The sequence below is a fragment of the Poecilia formosa genome, unplaced genomic scaffold (genome assembly GCF_000485575.1).
Source record: "Poecilia formosa unplaced genomic scaffold, Poecilia_formosa-5.1.2 Scaffold36, whole genome shotgun sequence".
NCBI classification, from domain to species: domain Eukaryota; kingdom Metazoa; phylum Chordata; class Actinopteri; order Cyprinodontiformes; family Poeciliidae; genus Poecilia; species Poecilia formosa.
Genome location: NW_006799975.1, coordinates 3,422,652 through 3,432,196, shown reverse-complemented (window position 1 = coordinate 3,432,196; position 9,545 = coordinate 3,422,652). Strand labels below are relative to the sequence as shown.

Below are 9,545 nucleotides of genomic sequence, written 5' to 3'. Positions count from 1 at the left end.
GTGTGTGTGTGTGTGTATATATATATATATATATATATATATAATATTGCGATATAGTTTGCCATATCTGCCCATGTTGTTCTTTCCTCTCCTCCTCATCTGAGCTTCCATCACTCTGTGAATTTTAGCATTTTGTTGAATGTCATCATTGTCGGGTGTGAGACTTTGTGCACCCAGCTGCTTATCATCACCTTCCAAAAGTAATGACAGAGGTCATTTTTTTTGCCAAAATACAAGCTGTCAAACTCATTTCTTTTGTACCGTGACCGGACTTTAGGCTTCTTGGCGCATCAACAAAATAGTTGTCATTGTCAATGACAGTTTCACAACTTGAGATTTCATCCAAAGTGCCTCTAATTGCTAAACTCATGTTTGAACATGGCAGCTCTGTGCTCTTCTGAAGCAGGAATAGCTTTGGGTCACACTGAGTACCAGTTCAGCTAGTGTCTGAGTCTAGCTGGGTCCAAAAAATTTGAGCTGTGCTTCAATTTTTATTTTTTTTATAAGCTTGTTAGAAAGGTGATACCACATGGTACAACAGTTGAATAACGACAAATAACAGGGAAGTTATGGGAATGCCTTTGCCACAGAATAGAGAATATATGTGGCGGCTTTATCTGCATTAGTTACTGTACGCCCGACACCTTGATAAGGTCAGGATCATATATTACGCCATACCTTGGTCGTTCCGTTGATGTGTTGTATGAAACCTTGGATCGGGGTCAGACTCGGCAGATTTATGACTCTGAAACACTCCTGTGCAATTCAGACTGTTTCTGTAGAAAATAACTGTTGAAATGCATCAGCATTCAAAGTAGAAGATTATTTGAAATTATGTTATTTTGATTACAGACAGACTGATGATCAGTGGCAGTTAAAAGGTCTTTGTTGTTCATTCAAACAGTTTTTCTAGGATTCAGTGATGATGCAGATTTTATTGGATTTCAAAAACAGGAATTACATGAGTGAACTTGGTCAAGGTTTGGGTCTTCCAAAAGCTTATTGGAAGCTTTCTTTATGTTATAAAATCACTTTGATGTACATTTGTGTCATGTTGGAGCACCAGATTTATCCAGATGTTAGCCAAATAGCTCAGTCTTTGTCTCATTTCACTATGAAACATTCCTTCATAAGTATTCAGATCATCCACATCGGTAGTTGCATTTTGTAGTCAAGCTAGGTCATGCTTATGTTGAAGTAGGGGCTTCTTCATTGGTCAGCATCTCCTTATTATGTGGTGACGTAAAACTTGTTTTATTGTAGAAAATAGCCCTGGTGTTGCAGGCGTCATCGTCGGCTTGAGCCTTGTTGGTTTTTGGGTTGCTCTTTAACATCCAAACTAATTTCATTTTATCTAACAGTTGATTAAAACTTTGGATCAAACAGGACAATGGTTCCTGCTTTTAGAATGTATGTAACGAAGAGAGCGCATGGTAATCACTTGTAGTCTATTCTCATAAATTAGCCTTGATCCTCTAATGCCAAGTGATGCATATTCAACACACACTGTGTATAGTTTAGAAAATAGTTTGCCACCATATAGCAGCTGGAGTTATGTCCACATAGCTTTGATGCCTAATTTCTCCAATTAGAATTGAATTTGCTGAATTCAAATGAATAATCTCAAATAATTTAGCACCAACTTTGACAGCAAAAACACAAACAATGGATTTTTAAAAATTATTTTTATTATTATTATTTTAAAGGAATTCCTGTTTTCAAGGTTAGACTTCTAGAGCAGTTCCAGTCCCAATCCTATTGAACGTTTATGGATTATGCCTGACAACAGACACCACATTAGGAAGTCAAGGAATTAAAATGAGTTTTATTTCTGATAAGAAGAGTTATCAAATATGTGGACAAAATTATACAAGAAGCTTGTTAATGCCTACAAAACAAAGTCTTGGGTTTTTATCATTTAAAAATGTGTAGATTTATTTCAGTAATTGGTAGATTAATTCAACACAGACTAATGTTTTCAAGCTTTTATTTCCTTTTAATTATGACGATTTTCTGCTTACAGCTAATGAAAACACCATATTTAAGAATAGAATATTACATCAGAACAAACAAAGAAATGTCTGCTTGATGGTTAATACCTGCTTAAGGTTGCTCTTTTTTAAAAAATAAAATTAGCAACCTTGATGAATTGAAATGCATATTCTAGTTTATGGAATATGCATTTCATAAACAAATGACTATTTTGGAACTTGAAAAAATGAATAAATTCAAGGCTGACCAAAAAAAAAAGTTTAAAAGTGTCATGTCCAAAAATGTATATAAAATCCATGCTCACGATGAGTCAAACATTTGAACAGCGCTCTCTACTGGTCGTACTTTTATAAGCTTAACTAATGTTTCAAACTCCTAGCCGTGTGTATTAACCAGACTAGAGCACATCTTTTTCTCCTTCTTCTTTAAACTGATATCCTGGACTTTATGCCGGTTGTTTTGGTTCCGATCGGGACCAATTCCCTTTAACGAGCGCGTAGAAACCGTTCCGTCTCGAACCGTACCGTCTCCCGTTTCGCATCGGTCATCTTTTCAGCGAGACATGCCAGGCGGACAGTCAGAAGTGCTATGCTTTGGTAATGCAAGGCCAGCCTCCACTATGACAGAGCCATCAGTGCTCTCTGTAACCCTTTTACTCAGATGTCGCCCACACACATGGAGTGAAATTGACTGTTTGGCGCTGGGGAAATAGCATATGATGGAAGACAAGGACGCTGCTGGGTGGAGTCAGGCTGATTAAGTGATTGGAACCATTCTGGTACTGAAAGGCTTTCTTCAATCCTGCAGATACCATCATCCTTGGGCTTTATCTTTGCTCTTGAACTTATTTTAAACACCCCCCGCCCCCTGCCTCCCCCCACCCCAACTCACCACCACCCTCTGCTCTCTCTTCATTACATACTGTCCTCTCCTTTTGGTATCCAGTTTCGTTGCTGCAGATTCATCTCAGACATCCCTCCTTTCTGTCGCTCTGTTTATTTTGAGGCAGAGGTTTTGAAGATTAGCTGTAGCTGCACTTTCTCTTAAAAACTGTTGTTTTGAAGGCTTGATTCGAGAAGCCAGACATGGCCTGTGCGATGTGTAGGGAAGGGACTAAATGTTTGTTTATGATGAAAATAAACTAATTAGGCCGTCTAATAGAAGAAACGACAAAATAAAACACACCTAGATGATTAATTTTAAATAAAACATTTGCTGTGCCCTTTATTCCCCATTTCCTCTGTTAATAAACTGACTATTCTTTACCATCAGCAGCAGATTCAGTGCATATTGATCACAACAGTATAAAGAGTGGCTGATTTTGATTAGTTGGATGAGATTCCATGTTCTTGAACTGATGTAAAGTTGGCCCAATAGAACAAGCTTTGACCTCGCTTCTACTATATACGACACCTATCTTATATTAGGTTCCTTAACGAGACTTCAGTTATGTTTGAGTTTTCATCCATCAAAATGTTCATTAGCCATTTGTTAACATCCATAAAAAAACAGATACTTAGTTATACCAGTGAGTTTATCCACGAGTCTTATGCAAAACGGTAAGAGGAATCTAGGTTGTATCTACTGCTAGCTTTTTATCCACATGTTGTGAGGATTTGGTTTTCTGTGTGTTTTAGTTCCTGTGTTGTTGCATCTTCCCCTTGATTGCCTCCAGCTGTCCTCTGTTTCCCCTTGGCTACCCTCTATGTATTTAATGTCACCTGTGTCTTCGTTTCACTGTCGGGTCCTAGTCTAAAGTCATGAGTCGTGTTGTGTGTGACTGTGTCTGCCTTCCCAGTGCCACCAGTGTGGGAGTTCCTTGTCTCACCTGTGCTGCCTGGACTTTGTACTCATCTGTGATCTACATTAAAAGCATCACTTTGCACCTCAGCTGGGTCCAGCTGCGTCAATCCTCAGCATCAACCCTCAAATCATGACAGGCACACTTGAGTTAAGCTGCTTCCTCATCACTGTTTCTCCATCACTTCCTGTTCATTGTCATTGCTTTTAGCCCCCCAAAAATATCAAGATTGCATATTTTTAGAAAAGTTTGTACTTCTGAAATGTAAAAGTGTTATTCTGAAAACATTCCTTTTCTCCTGACTATGGTTCTGATTCCTGTATTGGACCTGTCGGTTCTTTTTTTTTTTTTTTGAATTGGATAAACCGGGACTGTATTTAAAATAGGTCATCAGTATAAAACAGACCTGTGATCATAGTCAGGTAACCATGGCTACCTTTGGAAACACTGAGCTGGCTTTTTTTTTTTTTTTTTTTAATGAAATTACCACTTTATTCTAAAAGATATAGAGCTGCTTTATTTGTATTCATTTAGTATTTTAATGATGGCTTACAAAAATGAATATGAAACATATTAGGCTAACTTCCTTTTATAAAGCTACATCTGCAGAACACAAACATAAATATTTTTGCAACAAGTTAAATGTGAACGGTCAGGTTTATGAGGTTTATGTCTACAAAATAAAACCCGAGTTTAAACAGTTTCATTCTGTGTTGAGCTAAAAGCAATGAGTTCACCGTAACTTCATCTATTGTTTACAGCTCTGTATTCCAAATCCCACCCAAAGTGATCGGGTGTCTCCTTCATCTACATGATATCAACGCTCGTCTGCGCCACAAAAAAAATGTAATTGCATCACTCAACAAGCAGGTTAAGAGATGGGGTTGAAGAAATTAACATTTTTTTTTTAATAGCGCAGATTTCCCTAGTTGTTTTAATAACCCATCTCAAACCTGTGATCTAATCTATGGGAACAGTGGAAGTAATTAAAGTTGAAATTAATTACTGCCTGAGCCTGATATTCTAATAATGGCTTTGAGTTTTGTAGCAGGAAGTTGATATTTTGTCGCTCGTGTTTTATCTCTCTTGGCCGTGCGTGATTCTCTGCTCTTACAGATTATTAATATAGTCAGGAAGGGAGCAGGAAATGGCAGATAAAGGCGGGCAGACTTTCCTTTCCAGCACTCCTCCTGACCACACTGGCCCCTCTTGACAGCTCCGAAGCCCCACCGCCGTCGCCGCCCCCCCCTCGCTCTTCTTTTAACAGTCACTTTATCGTGACAGTATTTAGAGGAGATACGGCAGTAGAAAGCGCAGGTCTTTTGACTGCTTTTGATAGAAATTATACAATTGTTCATTAGTGGTTAAGATAATGCCCCTCACCCCTTCTGCCCCCTACACCACCACCCACCCACTCTACCCCCCCACTCTGTTTTCCCATTGGGATCTCATTTAGGAAGCCCAGCATTCAGCAGTGCATACTGTCGGGGTTACGGATGTGACACACACAGGACCAGCCTCAGACAGTGCAGCAGGAAATGTCAAGTTAAGTGAAGGAAACATTTCGGCCTGCACACTCTGTTGAGCAGGGTACGTACCTCCCTGTGTGCATGAGGAGGGCTGGGGAGTGTAAGGGGGGGGTAACGTGTGAGCTCGTGCTCCCTCTGCCCGAGTCTGTCACTCTTACAGTGGCTATCATGTTTTTAATGGAAAATGGTCAACTAAAATCAAATATTAAGCTTTGATAACCATGGTGGAGGAGCAGTGCCCTCTGAAGTGGAAAAAGCTTTCAGCTTTCTTTACACCGTATCGCTTTTCACCAACTCCGGAGCTCCGGGTCGATTCCGAGAGTCGTGTTTGCTCCAATTCACGTCGAGATAATTCAGTCCTCGGACACCTCCTTTGTTAGATCTCATCAGTTTGTTTTATTCATCCCATCTCGGCGGCTGATCGCCACGTCCGAAGAGCGCCAACTTTTTAATTAAGATTTCGTCCCGGCGCCTATTTTCTTTCTTTCTGCGCGTTCTGCTGCTGGCGGAAGCAGCTGTTCATATTTTCAGACATTTACATACTTAAAGGGATAGTTCAACTACTACTGAGCGATAGACCTGATTTCAACGTTGAGGCCACACATAAGACCTCTTTCATATATGATGAGTCAGTCACTGGGTTTCCATTACAGACGAGGGCAAAGGTTTTTTTGATATTCTGCAAATGTTGAAAAAAAAAAACACATTCCATTGAATTAGAAATGCAAATAAAACAAATATGAAACAGCTTGTAGGTCATTAAAAATGGTGGCAACAGACGTAAACACGTACATGAGATATAGTCATTTCAACAACTTTCCAATCACAAACTCAACTTTTGATAATCTCTGCGTAAAACCTGCCTCCACCTTTTGTATTACTCTCTTTCCACACTTAACTTCATAATTAAGTAATTCAATAACTAAACTCTAAACTCTAAGCATAGTGATGTTTTTCTATTAACAAGAGAGTAGCTTCTTTCTAGTTATGGAATATTACAATTGGTTTTGGCTTCTTGACATTCAGTGTCATTTGCAGTGGAATTTGGATGTATAATAATAATAATAATAATTAATAATAACACTAATAAAATACATTCCATATAAAAACATACTTTTAACAAAAAAATGTCCAGCAAACTTCAATCAAGTTCCAGAAGCTTGGATTATCTTCAAACTAATCCTAAAATTACCAATAAATTTGACATTATCCACATCTTGGTAAATGTCAATGTAATGTTTCAGTGGTTCGCACTGATAAAATGGGGACAGTATTGCGCATACCCAATCGAAAATATGACACAAAGTATCTTTTTCATCCGTAATATTGTTTCGCCTAGGCAGCGTCATCACAAAGGAACAGAAAAACTCGCATTCAAAAAAAAAAAAAAGTATGGCCAACTGGCCGGCAGTCGCATTAACAAGAAAAGAAGAAGTATCAGAGCAGAACTTCCTTGCCAAAACTGAAGTCGGGTGACAAACACCCTCTTTCCCCCTGTCTCCTGGATCAGCTATAAGACGATTTCAATGACATGCAGAAGATCAACTGTTGGGAGAGTGAGGACTGGGAAGACAGGGGCTTAGAATCGCGGCCGGATCAGAATGAGATGAACATACAATCAGAGGCAGCGCCACGCGGGCTTATCTGCCCTTTCACGATGGCTGTCATCATCTGAGAGTTCACTCAGCTTCTCCTCAGCCAAGATGAGAAGGCTTTTTTTCTGGCAGAAAGTTTCCCCCATTTTTTTTTCTTTTTTTTGCTTCAGGAGAAACTTCTGGAGGAAACTTGCAGTGCCCGACAAAAAGAACACATGAAAGTCATCAGGAAGAGGATGGGGGGGAGTGGGGACGGCACAGCAAAAATGAGAAGTCAGAAGATGTCAACCTGGGTGAATATAACAGAATCAAATACACGGAGGGCGAGATACCAAGCTGCAGGGCATACAGAATAAGATTAAATAATGCATGGATGTGGGCAGGCATGGCTGTCGAACACACACCGGGCTTGAAATAAAGTTAGCTTCCAATTACAAGCCGCCCCTCTCTCTCTTTTTCCCGTTCAGCTCGATCTATGTTACTGATCTCCTCTAACGCGGAGGCACGCTTTCTGTTCCAAGCCCTCCTGCTGTGATATGTTATGCATGCATACGTAACGCTCCATAATGCACACGCCGCCATGTCCCTCCAAAAACACAGTTTCACTCCCCCCCCTCCGTCACCCTCCCATGAGTGTCATTTTGATGTGAGCTACTGATGGACTGTCGGCTTACTCGGCATATGTTGCATATACTTCATACAAAACCCCCGTTTGGCATCGGTCTTGTTGGGGCTGTGTGGGAGATCCCGTGACATAAAATGGCTCCATTTCAGTGCACATCACTGAACATATCCCATACAAGGCTGCGGCCAGTGTTTATAGCTTACCCCCTGTGAGGTATTGGCATCCAGTAAGCGGCTCTATATCTGAGGCAGCATTGTGGCTGGTGTAGCCGTCTCCCATGTGAGCCTCACGACGCGAGGTGATTAGAGCGTCTCTGTCAGCGGCTGAGGGGGGGACAGATGGAGCAACAGAGGACTTTCTTGAGAGGCTATGGTAATTAGGAGTGAAAGGAGAGAAAATGGCGGCTTCAGAGCGACCGGGTTCAGGGACGGGCTTTAAACAACGCCTTCCGAGCGGCGCGGGGAGTTGTAGGCCTTTTGGCCAGTCAATGTGGCATTGTTGGGTTCGTGTTAACATGTTTGCACATGCTGTGATGTTCTCGCTGCAGGATCACTGCTCTGGTGGAAGCGCTGTTCGTGGAACGGAGAAGCAGGGATTTCATTTTCAAGCATTAGCAAACATATAAACAAACTGCTTATTTTCAGCAACCGTGTCTGAAAATTTGAGTGTTATAGTATCCCGTCTCTGTCACAATGTAAAATATGTCACCTTGGTATTAAATAATAATAAACCAATTAAAAGAGAGCATTTCGAAGTGGCTTTAGCTTCGACAAGTTTCAAATGTTTTAGAACAGACATTGACTTTAATAAAGGACATAGTTTCAAGCTGACGCAAATCTGAATATTTGTTTATACAAAGAGGGAAGTGGATTGAAGTAATGATGGAAAAAAGATTTTAAAAATACTATAGATGAAGCAGCAAATTTATTTAGCTAAACACAACACACTGACTGCAAGAGTGAGCAAAACTGTCAATATTACGCTAATGTGAAAAACATCCACAATTTAGCATTTGCACTGTTTCCGTTAAATAAACACAAAATCCTGTGGTTTAATGCTCAAAGGAATTTTAACCTTTATTTCTGGGAAGACTGAGAACCCCCTCTGTATTCCACAAACATTGTGAAAACATTCCTAATCTCAGAATTAGAACCTGTAATCTGTATTCGTGTCCCTTAATGACCTAGCCAAAAAGCTTTCAGTGTGTTTTCATGAAAAGAGTAAAGATTTTAGAAAACTAAAAAGAATCCCTGTTTGGAGTGAAATTGCTCAGGTTTGGTAAATCCAAGTGTTTTTGTGTTTTGAACTGAAACATATCAAATACAGTTCAAACACAAGAAGTGAAGAATGCTGTTTGGTGGTGTTAGCAGCTAACGGTTAGCTGGTTATTGTATTCTCTCTGAGAATACAATAGCTTAGCTCAGTTGTATTTTGTCTGTCACTTTGTCATGGCTTCTTTTTGTGTCTGTCAAATGCCAAAAAAATATTGCACCATAAAAATAGTTTAAAAGTGGTTGAGACATGATATGTTTTTGTTACGGGCTGCTATAAACATGCCCAAAAAGAAGTAAAAAAAAGTACATTTAGCTTAATTTAAAGCTCAAAGCTAATGCTAAGTTCAATGTTGTAGTCAGCTAACGGTTTTCTGGTCATCAACATGCCAGCTAACTCAACCAAAAAGATCAAGGGACTTCTAAAACTACTTCCTTTTTGCTTCAAAATAAGAGCCTGGAAACATAGCTTCAGGATGTCGAGCTTATAGCTTTATGTAGCGCTACTTCACCAGGTTAAGAGCAACTAACTGCTACAGAGAATAATTATTTTTCTAATTCTGTGAGGTCGGACATTCTTGCCTGAGCAGGTTTCAGAAAGTTAAATCTAATCTGTTTTATCTCAGAACAAAACGATAAAACTTGGAAACATTATTTGGCCTGAACAAAAAGCTGTAAACATTATTTTGGGAACTACCTGCACTTACATAAAAACCCAGATCTCTATGAAGC

The 9,545-nt window shown here is 39.7% G+C and overlaps 1 long non-coding RNA gene across 1 annotated transcript in view; it reads right to left on the bottom strand.

Annotated features, from left to right (window-relative positions):
* The window catches only part of LOC107836032 (uncharacterized), an 18,236-nt gene extending 10,321 nt beyond the window's left edge, over positions 1-7,915 (bottom strand). The window contains exons 1-2 of the long non-coding RNA XR_001661888.1: positions 7,746-7,915; positions 679-776 (exon numbers count right to left, since the gene is read on the bottom strand). This is a non-coding gene — a long non-coding RNA (uncharacterized LOC107836032). The remainder of the gene's footprint in view (positions 1-678; positions 777-7,745) is intronic.
* Between the last annotated feature and the right edge of the window lie 1,630 nt (positions 7,916-9,545).